Consider the following 14,968-nt stretch of genomic DNA (forward strand, 5'->3'; position numbering starts at 1 on the left):
CAAGAAATGTCGCTGAGATAATTCTGAACAAAAATGTTTATTAGCACATTTGCGTAGAATGAACCGATTTCACAAAAATAACACTTGTAAAAAATTCGATATTGTGACGATAATATAATTTTATCGTCTAGAGTACGCCAATGAATTAAGTAAAACACGTTTTTGTACTGTTTCGAACGATATAAAAATCGGATCGAAAAGCCTAGTTGATTATTATTCTTGGAGCGTTGATCGAAGAATAATAGACAACAGCGAGGTACAAGAGGTGAGTTTATGTAGGTAGTATTTTCCGCTGTCGTTTTGGCGTGCTGAGCGAATCCAACAGTTTTCTTCTTACCTATCCTTTTACCTATCCTTATATGAGCGGTGATCATATATCCTTTATATGTCTTTCCAATCCGGCGAGGTGAGCGGGATCTCCTATCTCCCCTTTCCTTATACATTCATGTCGTATTAATAAAAGCAATTCCTATTTCGCGCGATCGTCAGAATCATTCATTCATGTACAAAAATATCGTCACATCGCACAGTGGTTCCAAATGCTAAAAAGGTGGTCATTAGGCGGAAAAAAGTCCCTAAGTAGGGATCTTCATGTTTAAAGTTGTTTTCTCATACTATCGTAAAGTCGTAATATGCAGATATAAGGATCAGACTAGATATATTCTGGTTCATAACTCAGGAACAAGCGAGCCATGTCCGAGGATATTTCGGTCGGCAGAGAAAGTGAAAAAGAACACGTATGTTGAAAATGCTGTAAAAAGTTTTGTAGTTTATCAATTTTATCACTGTAAAGCGGATTCTTCTTTTTAAGCATGTGGTAATATAAGGTGGAAATCAACTTAAGATTTAGAAACAATAAATGCCTTAAATTTGTTAATGCATAAATAGTGAAAATATACATGAAATAATCAAAATTTTGTAAAGGTACCTTCAAAAAGTACAAAATTTTGCATAATTCTGTGACATTTGTTGATTAATCTTAAAATATAAACTAAGAAGAAACATAATCACTTTGATTTAGCTGCCTATAACTGCCTATGCATTGCTGGCAGTTGTTTGAATATACAAGTGGAAAATGACGCATATTACATGATTCTGGCGATTGTTGGGTATGTATGGGCAGTTGTACATAAGTAATACGTTCTGAATATTGTACTTCATAAAGGAAATGTATTGGTAGTCAGCAATTTCAAAAGTCCCTTGTAATATAAAATTAAACAAATATGCGTTTAAAATAAAATTTTCGAATTTTTTCATATCAGTTAGACTGATATTTTTAATTTATTTCCGCCAGGTTGGATCCGCCATTTTGTTTTTCAGAAAAAATAATGACAGATTCGTAATCAGCGATTCCAAAAATCCTTAAGAACGAAAATAATTCCGAAGTGTATAAACAATATACGCTTTTAAAGGTTCATGACCACGTTTTCGGCATTTGGAACCACTGTGCATCGGCCCGAACAATAAGCTCGATGCGTAGAAATTATAAATATATTTTATTAACGAACTTAATGATTAATTAAGGCTAATTATCGTATCTTCTGTTTATTTTGATTCCGAATAAAAATGTTTTAAAAAGCGAACTCTTTTTCTTCGACTGATAGTTACATGGAGCAACGAAACGCAACGACCGCGTTACATTGGCGCCCGAGCAGGGACTTAAACCCTGGACCCTTGGATGACGATAATATAACGATAGTGTGACGATATCTTTTGATCAGAGTATTCTATTGACAAAAACCAAAATGTGTTTTAAAGTTCAAGAGTGAAGCTTTCGTGTGAAAGTTTTTTATTTTGCCATAAATAAAGTCAGTTTCTTTAAAGCTTTTAAATAAATAAATGTTGCGCTATTTTTGCCATTTTTACGATGCTCATTAGATCAATAACATTTTTATCACTTCCATTGACTGGTCGCTGTGGAATTTCCATTGTCAGAGCCTAATATGAGAAACCTATAACATCAAATTTCGATTTTGAGTTTTGGAAACAAATACGAGGCGTTTGAATATGCCTAACAAACGAGAATTAATCTTTCACATTACAAACCATCTCACGTCACGGGTGAAGACTACCAAGTCTTCCACGAAGACTTCATAATATGGTGAATTTTGTAGCTGAAGTGGTGCATATTCAAATGCTATGTATATGTTGCTCACGATCAGATTCGAAATTTCATGTTATTGGTTTCGAGGATTTGGCTCTAACAATGAAAATTCCACAGCGATCAGTCAAAGGAAGGTGTAATTTTTATTGATCTCATGAGAATCGTAAAAAATGGCAACATCGCACAATGTTTATTTTATTTAATAGCTTTACACAGGGTGATTGATTAGTAGGGTAAAGCTCAATAGCTCCGCTATAGTAATAGATAGCAATAAAAGTTAATAACAAAAATTTTAGCCACCTTCACATTACAAAATTAGTTAGAATGTTATAGGGTGTTCGATAACACAGTGGCAGACCAGACTTATGTTTTTTGAAATGGAACACCCTATATTTTATTTTAAATTCGAAATCCTGTTAACTTCTCCATCACAAAAATATAAAGGTTTGTTATGTTATACAGGGTACATATTTACAAAGTTATAACCAATTTTATATGAAAATCGTAACAAGTTCAACTCCCTGTATAAATAAAAATAAGCAAAACAACAATGGTTTATTAATGCCATATTTTTTAACGTATTGTCAAAATTTTCAAGAATGGTCGATATTGCTAGTTTTCTTTATATCAAATACAGGGTGAGTCAAAACGCAAGTACATTATTTTCTCAGTAATTTTAAATAGAACACCCTGTATTTTATATCACTATTGAAAAGTACTATTACCGTACTTTAATTTTTAGATAACATTCCCTATGTCTAAATTTATTAGTTTTCGAGATATTTTCATTTTTCCATGGACCAGTAGCGTGGCCACCCAAATCACCAGAATTTAATAAACTGGACTGATTTTTTTGGGGTTACGTTTAATGAAGTTTATAATATACCTCCAACAACAAGGGATGAGATGAAAAATAGAATACAAAGTGTATTTTGATGTGTTAATTTACAAATGCTCCGTAGAGTAAGTAGCTCATTCAATGATCGTTTTTAGGCGTACATAAATGTGTTAGGAGATAATTTTGAACACCTTATGTAATTAAATATTAAAAATATTTTATTAAAAGTAGCTTCTAATTTTTTCAAACATGTTTTTTTGCAAAATGTATTACTGATAAATTATGTTTCGTTCTTTATTTGTTACATTGTTACATTTACAAAAGTAGTGTTTAATTGTCTTCGCAAAATATTGTATTTTGTGTTTGGGTGTTTTTTTGTAAAATTTATTACTAATTTTCTTTGTTTATTTGTTGCATTTACATAAAAAGATAGTTTTTAATTGTTTCAAAAATGTTGCAGGTAGTGGTTGTGTTTTTGTTTGTAAAATGTATTACTAATAAATTATTTTTATTTCTTTATTTGCTACAGTGTTACATTGATTACCGAATTGATAATCGGTAATCTTCACTTGTCAATTCAGTCATGGCTTACTTAAAATTTAGATAAATTTAAACACCTAAAATAATTTGCTCTGAAAAATGAAAATATCTCGAAAACTAATAAATTTGGGCATAGGGAATGTTATATAAAAATTAAAGTACGTTAATGTTATTTTTCAATAATGGTATAAAATACAGGGTGTTCCATTTAACATTACTGAGAAAATAATGTACTTGCGTTTTGACTCACCCTGTATTTGATATAAAGAAAATTAGCAATATCAATAATTCTTAAAAATTTTGACAATAAATAAAAAAATATGGCAATATTAGACCATTGCTGTTGTGCTTATTTTTATTTATACAGGGAGTTGAACTTGTTACGATTTTCATACAAAATTGGTTATAACTTTGTAAATACCCTGTATAACATTACAAACCTTTATATTTTTGTGATGGAGAAGTTAACAGGATTTCGAATATAAAATAAAATATAGGGTGTTCCATTTAAAAAAAAACATAAGTTAGGTCTGCCACTGTGTTATCGAACACCCTGTAATATTCTAACTAATTTTGTAATGTGAAGCTCAAAGGTGGCTAAAATTTTTGTTATTAACTTTTATTGCTATCTATTACTATAGCGGAGCTATTTAGCTTTACCCTACTAATCAATCACCCTGTAGATACTATTTTTCTTTTTTACTTTTACAATTTTCCAAAGCCGTGATCGTGAGCCGTGACCGTGATCTAATAATACGCCTGCCCTGTACAAAGTTTATTACCATTGGAATAAGGAACGCTAGAATGCAAAACAATCTCAATCTCTTATTGCAGAGTTGTTATCTTCTTTTAGACAATTTGCGTATTTTAATATAATAACAAATATAATATTATATAAATAATACATAAATATATACCATTGGAGGTACATTTTTTTATTAGATAAATTTTTATCTTAGTTGCATAATTTTCTTGTTTTTCTTAATAGATAAATATTATTTTTTATGATTACGATTATGATGACTACATATTTTTTTGAGAGTATTCCATTTGGAAGTGTTCCTAGCTAAGACGGAATAAAAATTTAATCTAAGTCACAGATACCAGGAAATAAATAAGATCTTTAAACTAGATGGACAGAATTAAAAAGAATACTATTGGAACTGACAAAAAATAATGCTGAATGACCACAATGAAGAAGTGGAGAACAAGGTGATGGAACAAGAAAACGAATATAATAGAAGAGATAGAAATTCCAACGAATAGTAAGGATACTCAAATAAGTACCTACACTTTTACTGCAAGTAGGAATACCCAAGTAGCACCGAACGGGTTTATTAGGTCTTTTAAGGATGCTTTAAAACTGTAGAATAAAACTAAAATTAAAACCATTTGGTTTTTAAGTAAACCTTAACAATAAAACCGCTTTCAGCATAAAAGGGCCCACTCTGAAAGAGGTCAATAAAACCAAATATAAAAACCTTCTTAAAACTTTGTTTTCTTAAGCAACTTGTTTTAAAGCTGCTGTGAAGGTGCTTTTAAAACCATGTTAAAAGACGCTTTAAGTGCAGACAGTTTTATAGCAAACTTATAAAGGTTTCTTAAATGGAGACTTTTAAAGACAATTTACCATATTAAATGATTCTTTAAACCCATATACTCCATATAGGCCAACAAATTTTTACATATGTGTTATTATAGAAAGATACGAATTTGTAACCATAAAATAATAAAAAGTACTTGGTTATTTCGGACTGTCAAGGTAGAAAAACGCTTGCGCGCCCAACTTTATTGATAATGTTAACAAAAATAGGTCTAAATAACTCACGTGCCCTAAAATTTAAAATTTCTGACTTTTGGCGATTAGAAAATAAAAATAATAAAAAAAATTTAAATCCGAAAAATATTAATTTGAAAGAAAAATACGTTTATCTACAATTTTAATATTTTAATGTTAAAATAAATCGAATTTATGTCTTTAAGGCCCGGTTTTTCAGAGAGCGGTTAAAATTTTGGTTAGCTAACCTAGTTTAAATTTTAACCAATATTTTAACCCTTATATCGTTTTTCAGTGCCAAGATGTGCAATTCTATAGATTTTTGACAGAAAAATAAACAAAATAGAATTTCATAACGTATTTTATAAATAACAAATAACATAACATTACAAAAATGATTAATGCATTCAAGTTCCGATTCTTCATCTGATGATGAAGATATAATCAAGAATATAATAATACATAATACAATATTTCCCGCGATAACACAAAATGTCATAATTTAACTAACCTCTTCTTTCAGCAAATATAAACGTCTGTCGGAAAATTCGGAGTTAAACCACCTATGATAGCGAGTATCGGTTAAAATCTTGGTCAACTCAAACGGGTTTAAGCGATAACCTAGTACTGAAAAACTGATTAACCATAAAAATTTCGGTGACCGAAAAATCTGGGTTAACCCAGCACTGAAAAACCGGCCCTAAGACGCTTATTTATAATTTTTATGTAAGCCTTATATTGTAATATATCATGGCTTTCAGCAACTCCAGAAAGCAATATGGCCGAAATCCAAATAAAACTATTTGGCCTATCGACAGAGAATTAAGACAAGAATTAAGTTAAGATCAGATGGTTTTATTTTATACCTTTCCAAGAGCATATATCCTACATAAAAGCAAGGTTGCCTTGGAATTAAAACCGTTTAGTTTTAATGCTGCTGTCAATAACGCCACTCTAGTAGCTTAAGGATGTCTAGTCGGATAAACTTTGATATATGGGAACACTGGAACAGGGGCAGTTTTAATTGTGGAACAGTTTAAAAATTTGGAACGGTCACACCACGAAAACGGCACATTTATTTTGTCCGACAGAACAGACTTAAACTCTCCGAACAGAGATTAAACTCTCATGCAAAAATCAGACTGCTATTTATCACCTGTCATAATTCCTGTCATTTGAAATATTCTACATGTTCTACTCATTAAAACGCCCATTTGGTGATAAATAGCACTCTGATTTTTGCATGAGAGTTTAATCTCTATTCGGACAGTTTAAGTTTGTTCTGTCGGGCAAAATAAATGTGCCGTTTTCGTGGTGCGACCGTTCCAAATTTTTAACCTGTTCCACAATTAAAACTGCCCCTGTTCCATTGTTCCCATATATCAAAGTTTTTCCGACTAGACACCCTTAAGCTATTACCAAATTTTCAGCTTGCTATTAATCAAATTTTTTTTCATACGCGGGATCCAGACCTATTTACGATAACCAATTTTATTCCGTTAAGAGCGTTTGGTTTTAATATAGCCTACTAATTGCTTTTAAGAAAACAACTTTAAAGAAAACTAAAAAAATAGTTTTAATGCATATGTTTTACTGACATAATAGTCTTAATATCAAGTAGTTTTAATAATAAGTTTTATTAGTAATATTAGGAGAATCTTTAAAACTGCAATAAAACTAAAAGGTAACAAACTAGAATCTAATAAAACCAAACAGTCCGGAAGTTCTTCATAAAACTGATCAGTTTTAAAGTGAACTGAGAATAAACCATTTTAAAACTACAATTAGACAAATTATCTATTAAGATTAATTAATCTTATTTGATACTCTTATTAGATACTTTAAAACCAGTGACAAATGCTTTAAATCCATTATCTTCTTATTCACCACAATAAAACCTTTATAAACCTTAAATAAAACTAAAATGTTTTTATTGTGCTACTTGGGTATGTACTATACTTCCTATCCGTCAGGTGAATACCTGCATATACGGAATGGTGACGAGATTGACGCTGAAAGCACTTTTTAGGGTGTTCTTTCCTGAGTCCGAAACCTATATACTTGAGATTTACAAATCAATATTTCTATAGAAGGTAAATGACGTCTGTAGAAAAAAATAAGTATAAATAACAACGTGGAATGAAGTAAACACTTCTGTTGTATGTAGGCATATATGAATTTATTAAAAAATCCTTAAAATTTATCCACGAAGGAGTGGAAGTACAAAACGTTTTCGGTCAAACTGACCATCATCAGTGTAAACGTCCAGTGTACAAGTAATTGCAACTAGCCACTTCAATAGGTATAAAAACCTCAAAAATACATTATTGTTACATTCTATAATGATAAGTGGTCAACATTAAGTCGATCTTTTAAGATTTAAAGATCACATGTGAATGTATTTCATCCTTGCTCGAAAATTGCACAAGGTAAGTACTTGTTTTCAGGTGAGAGGCTAAGAACCAACTCTAGGAGGTAGAGTAGAACCAACTCGAGGAGTTGGTTCGTAACCTCTCACCTGAACACAAGTACTTACCTTGTGCAATTTTCGAGCAAGGATGAAATACATTCACATGTGATCTTTAAATCTTAAGACATCGACTTTATGTATACCACTTTTCATTATAGAATGTAACAATAATGTATTTTTGAGGTTTTCATACCTATTGAAGTAGTTAGTTGCAATTACTTGTACTCTGGACGTTTACACTGATGATGGTCAGTTTTAAGGATTTTTTAATAAATTCATATATGCCTACATACAACAGAAGTGTTTACTTCATTCCACGTTGTTATATGGAAGGTATACAGCCAACTACAGGGTTTACTCCCTTTTTAAAGTTTTAAGTATAAATAAGGTTTGATACATATCAGAGGATGGAGGCTCATAATACTAACTTTGATACCTAAACATGATCAAACTACAGCTTTAGCAATCGATCAATTTTTCTAAAATCAGATCAGCTCATATATTAGAGCAGGTTTTTCTACATAAATGGTACTGCATCATCTTGTACAGACGATGGAAGAGGTTCTTGAAAACCCAGAAGGAATGAAACTCCTCCAACTAAGCAGTTACAAGAGCAAAACAGCTGATGAGAATAGTCGAGACAATCTGCAGGTGCACAAACTGTATCCTGAATGACTGATATTCGCAATGTTAGTAGGAACGGGTATTAGGGCAGAGTAAAAGAGTAGAACAGTAGTACGGCACAGGTATTATACTGTTTGCTGAAGAGTATTTGCATGGCAAAAGGCTGTAGTGTTATATCAGTATTTGGTTGGTTTGATTAGTTTTACCATTTTCTTGTCAGTGGTCGCCATTATATCTCTTCATTGACTTTTTCACGTATATATACTGGAAATGTATACAAACTTCCTATTATCCCTCTTTCTATCTCTCTCTCTCTGTCTCTCCCTCTTTCTCTCTCTCTCTCTCTCTATTTTTTTTTCTCTCTCTCTCTCTCTTGCTCTTTCTCTAAGTTTTTTATTTGGTTCATATTTTAAAGTCTTTAATGATATTGTCTGGTTCTAGACGAAGTTGGCGATAATGAGTTTAAAGCAGCGGTTCTCAAACTTTTTGAGTGATGTACCACCTACAGTTCTTTTTATTATTTTTGGTACCACATATACAGGGTGTAACAAAAATACAGGTCATAAATTAAATCACATATTCTGGAACCAAAAATAGTTCAATTGAATCTAACTTACCCTAGTACAAATATGCACACAAAAAAAAGTTACAGCCCTTTGAAGTTACAAAATGAAAATCGATTTTTTCCGATATATCGAACTATTGGAGATTTTTTAATGAAAATGGACATGTGGCATGACTATGGCAGGAACATCTTAAAAAGAAATTATAGTGAAATTTGTGCACCGCATAAAAATTTTATGGGGGTTTTGTTCCCTTAAACCCCCCCAAACTTTTATGTACGTTCCAATTAAATTATTATTGTGGTACCGTTAGTTAAACAAAATGTTTTTGAAACTTTTTTACCTCTTAGTATTTTTTAGATAAACCATTTTTAATCGAGATGCGGCTTCTTTTTTAATATGTTAACATAACAATTTTATGGAGATTTTGTGCCTTTACACCCACCAAATGTTTGTGTACGTTCCAATTAAACTATTATTGCGGTACCATTAGTTGAACACAGTGTCTTTAAAACTTTTTTGCCTCTTAGTATTTTTCCGATAAGGCACCTTTTATCGAGATGTGGCTTCTTTTTTAATATGGTTCAAAATATACTTATAAAATCTGTAATTTATAAATAAATTTTTATATTATTATAGGGTCTCTATAATCGTACTTAACAGTATACAAATATGTGGTGGATTTGACAAATATTCAAAATATCTCGATAAAAACTAGTTAGAAAAATTACTAAGAGGCAAAAAAGTTTTAAAAACATTGTGTTTAACTAATGGTGCCACAATGATAATTTAATTGGAACGTACACAAAAGTTTGGGGGGTTTAAAGGAACAAAACCCCTATAAAATTTTTATGAGGTGCAGAATGTTTTTTAAGATTTTTCTGTCATTATAATGCCACATGTCCGTTTTCAATAAGAAAACTCAAATAGTTTTCGACATATTCGAAAAAATCGATTTTTATTTTGTAACTTCAAAGGGCTGTAACTTTTTTTTGTGTGCATATTTGTACTAGGGTGTTAGGTTCAATCGAACTATTTTTGGTTCCAGAATATGTGATTTAAATTAAGGCCTGTATTTTTGTTACACTCTGTATTTTTAGAGTGTATTATCAAGACTTTCTAAGTACTACTATTTTAATTTTCTTTGTGTTTTGTGTACCACCGCAAGTAATGAATTGTACCACCAGTGGTACATGTACCACAGATTGAGAATCGCTGGTTTAAAAGTTTTAAAGTCGATAAAAATAATACGATAAAGGAATGAGTTGTGTAAGAATGTGTTGTGGAAAATGTGTTTCCCAGTTCTTGGCCCATTTTTCTTATGTTTTATCACAATAAAATGAATATTCTAATATGGTATCAAGCTCTGTTTTGAAAGGCTAAATTATTTGATAGCATTGTAATTATAAATATATTATGTAGCAAAATCAGCGCCCGTGTTTTTCGGATTTGATGTAGAAATTTTGCAAATCGAGCATACAAGGAGAATGGCCTCTTTATAGACGGACGTGGATTCTGATGCCATAAGATGAGCACCTTCTAACCTTACAAAAAGACAAATCGTCCTAAATATTTCAAATGTTATTTAATATAAGATAATTATAGATGGTCAATGGAGAGTTCTATCGATTTTTCAAAAGAAAGGTGCTACGCAAGATATTCGGAGCGGTCTGTGAGAACGGAATATGGAGGCGTAGATATAACTTTGAACTGCAGAATATCTACAAGCATACGTTTGGTGGAAAAGATATTATCAGTAGTAATTGCACAAGAGTAAAATTATTTTTTTTCCCGAGTGACACTTTGACAGTTTTAATTTCACGAGCCGAAGGCGAGTAAAATTATGTCAAAGTGTCACGAGGGCAAAAACTCTATATTAATTTTAGAGATCGAGTGCAATTTGTTGCGATTATTTCATGAATAAAACCTTTCAAAACCAAAATTGTATTGTAATTTATTTATGTAAGTACAAATTAGTAGAATTAAACACACAGTTGTTATAAATATTTTACGGTTGAAAGTCATCACTTTTATAATTTTTAAAACATTAATAATTGTCATTAATGCCACTGAATGTATTTTTTCATAGCAACAAAGGGCATCTGACGTAATATACTTGACGATGGGAAGTTATCAAAAATGATCAATTTAATTTAGATTTCTGTAGCTTTCTATTGGTCAGAATCTCCTATGAATGAAATAATCACTGTAATTAAGCGAAACCGCCTGCAGTGGGCAGGACATCTAGCCCGGCCCCTGTATCGAACATGATAAAAAAGATTCTAACAGCACAACCCGTGGTAATGAGAAGACGGGGTAGACCAAAGTTGAGGTGGATGGACGGGGTAACACAATGTCAAATATCAAACATGCATTATTCATATCCGATATTTAACAGTATAATTTTATCACCCCGTATATCACATGAACCAATTTGTTATTGTATAATTACATGTGCGGATCTCTAATTTAGTTCACGAATTGCAGTTTGTAAACAATAATAATTCGGGGCAATTGCATATTTAATTTGATGATCGAATATATTTCTTTGTTCTCAATATTTTGTAAACATACTCAGCGCGTGGCCTGACGCCAATACTGGTGCCACCGCTGAGAAAGAATATACATTTTTAGAATCATTCATTAGAATCAACTCAACCAGGCCAGATGTGCCTCTAAATTCATTCATTACATTCAACATGTAGCAGCATAATAGAGTCTTCAACTAATTCGCGTACAAGCCACATATCAGTACTACAACGTTCTCTCGGGGTAACTACCCTGGTGTCTACCGCTATCAATAAACTATCCAAGTGCTATTGGTGTTTCAATAACTGAGGTAGTGATGAGCGAGACTGGTCTTGGTCTTGCGGTCTTGGGCTTGGTCTTGCAGCAAGACCAAGACCAAGACCGCCTTTTGGTTTGCAAGACCAAGACCAAGACAAGTATTCAAGACCAAGACCAACCTGCAAGACTCTTGCAAATTGGTTTTTTATTATTTAATTTTTATTTTTTTAGTTCAATAATATATACTGACATTGTAAGAAGCATTAAACAATATCGAATTTTTAAAATACATAATATTTTAAGCTAAAAATCAACAATTGTGATATATACTTTGATCGGTAGTAAAACAGATTAAGGGGAATTGGTTTTAACATCCCTCTTCTAACTTTTCTAGCGTTATCTTATAATTTTGTCACAATAAGTACAGGGTATTTAACGTGAGCAGGCCACTCAAATAACAAAAAAAGCAATCGAACGTCAAAAAAAAGGGGAGCACAATCGGAATTTAAAAAAAATGCTCCATATTAGACTGTCGTATAAGAACACATTTTATGAAAAGAATACTGATTTCTGTAGTTTCTGCAGTACCCAAAAATGACATTAAAAAACCGTATATGTAGAAACAGAAATAAAATTATTCTTATGACAGTTCAAAAGTTTCCAGTATAATAGATTTTCCGCCATATTTGTTTCTAATTGGAACTTAAAAGCTAAAAATAATGAAATTTTTTTGAGTAATACTGGATTCTTCGGAAAATGATTTTCTTTAATTTTTCTATTTTCAGTTATTCTCTATTATGAACAGTTTCCGAGATATCGAGCTTTGTCACACTGTACAGCCACCCTGTATATGCAGAATGATTACTAAGTATGTGTACAAACTTTATAGACCCCCTCTGTGGTTCAGTGGTCAGAGTGCCTACCTTTGGATCGAAAGGTCCGAATGGTCGTGAGTTCGAATCTCACCAGGGTCGGGGATTTTTCGTTAATTATAAATTAATAAATGAAAATAGTTTCTGTCCTTGTGGGATCGGTACTCACCGGAGGGACCGCAGACGTTCGGATACAATTAACGGCTCCTTGCAAAGACAATGACGTCGACTTTGCAAAGTAACAAGACACTTACTCAACACACACACTATACATGACACTAGGTACCTAACTGCAAAAATTCACCCTACCTACCATGCCAATGGCCATTAGTTGTCAAGGCATTAGCTAAATAAAAAAAATTATAGGTTAAACGTTCATATGAACTGAAAATAATTTTTTTCCCTGAGAAATCAGTGTTCACGTTCGATACATCATTTCAATAGGAATTTTACATCTGGTTAAAATTGAAGATTTTTTAAAAATTTTTCTCCACATAAAAAACACAGTTTTGCTTTTGCCTTGTATATAAGTATGTCTAATTAAATAAAGCGCGTATTTCCTCCAAATAAAATAAAATGTAACTAATAACTTTTTCTTTTTTCTTCTTTTTTTTTCATTTTTTTTTCTTTTATACCATAATATGCTATTGAATGTATAAAAAGCAGGTTGTGTCTCAATTCAACTTAAAATTGAAATTTTAAAATAAACCTTTATATTTGAAACATACTTTTTAATGAAATAATTAGGTGAATGTATAATGTTAAAATTGGTATCCGTTTGAAAATACATTCTACATTCTGTTAAAATTTAAAAACAAAAAATATAGTTTCATTCTTCACATCTTTATTTATTTCAATGCACATTTTATTCGAAATTGTTTGGTTCAAATTATTACTACCAAAAAAGCAAGACCAGCAAGACTCTTGCAGCAAGACTCTTGCAGCAAGACCAAGACCAAGAACAAGATCGGCTAGTGCAGGACCAAGGCCAAGACCAAGACTGCCTTTTAACTGCAAAACCAAGACCAAGACCAAGCTTGCAAGAACAAGACCAAGACCAAGACTAGCCTGGTCTTGGTCTTTTTCTTGTTTTGCTTATCACTAAACTGAGGATCATCCTCCACTGAGTCCGAACATTTAGACACACAAGATGACGAGAAGATCGGAGTCTGCAACTGGAAAATGCAAGCAAGGGACAGAACAGAATGACGTAGAAAGCTTGAGAAGGTCGAGGCCCTCTAAGGACTGTAGTCACCATGATGATGAATGGAGAGTTCAAAAATAATGACCACATTTTGTTAGGAATATTCTGTGGAGTTCACAGTTATTTGACTTTCATTAAATCATTAAGACTTTGGTTAATAACGATCAATAAACAATATTTAACTAACTGACTGGTTGTTGTGTTTTTGTGTGTCCATGTTTAATATTTTTGCCATGATTTTTGACAAAAAAACTCGGTGAATCAGGATATTGTGTCCTATATGAGTAAAGTTTTGAATCAAATTTTCCCTGAAAGGTGGATTGAAGGAGATGGTTCCATACCAGGAAGGCATATACAGATATTTCCACATATTGCTTTATCTCATTCTACTAAGATGTTTACCGGGATCATTTGCAAAAAGAGAGAAACTAGAATTTCTGCTGCTGTGGAAATAATAGACAAAAATATGCTGTGTAATATTAGCGTTAACAGAAATAATTTCGCAAAGGATTGCGTTGAAGAGAAAAATAGTAGTTTAAGTAAAACTTATGAGTTTATTAATAATTTAATTGTTTTCCAAAACAATTCACATTTAAAGTAAAGGTTGAAATAATAATGTAATAGATCTTTTGAAGTGCTGGATCGTCAATTTGAAGTACACACGCATCTTATCCTTTCAACTTTCTGTAGTGTTCTTTTTGACTCACATCATATAATACATGAATCGTTTCGGCACGATAGCATATGTGGAAACCGACGATTCTATTCGCCGCAATGATACAATGCGTTTCCTCCAGATGGGACCCCTCGCGAAGCGATTTCCATAAAAAAGGAATATGGCTTACCGGCCGATTTTAGCCAGCCACGTCAAATTGTTTTCTTGAGCCATTTTAACTGTAATATTTTTTAATGTTTTGTGTATATGGTATTTTGGGGGTGAAAGTTGTTTAGCCCGGGTAATAACACCAAATAGGAGTCGCCAACTTCTTAAAAATTTCAAGATCTAGTCTTGATCTTGTCTTGATTTCAAGTTAATAGTTTAAAGTTTTTCTAAGGATGGATTCTTTTTTTCGGGCCCCCCTTAACGAACTCACCTGTATTAAGAGCTCATATTAGCTTTTTATTTATACTGATTTTTTTGTTTTAGGTAAGTGGAAGTTCTTATTGCGACATTATGTACGTAAGTATT

At 32.0% G+C, this 14,968-nt stretch overlaps 1 protein-coding gene across 1 annotated transcript in view; it reads left to right on the top strand.

Annotated features, from left to right (window-relative positions):
* Positions 1-14,968, top strand: part of LOC126888405 (neurobeachin) — a 2,163,879-nt gene that overhangs the window by 946,889 nt on the left and 1,202,022 nt on the right. The gene's annotated exons all lie outside the window — the stretch shown is intronic.

This window comes from Diabrotica virgifera, chromosome 7, assembly GCF_917563875.1.
Source record: "Diabrotica virgifera virgifera chromosome 7, PGI_DIABVI_V3a".
NCBI lineage: Eukaryota > Metazoa > Arthropoda > Insecta > Coleoptera > Chrysomelidae > Diabrotica > Diabrotica virgifera.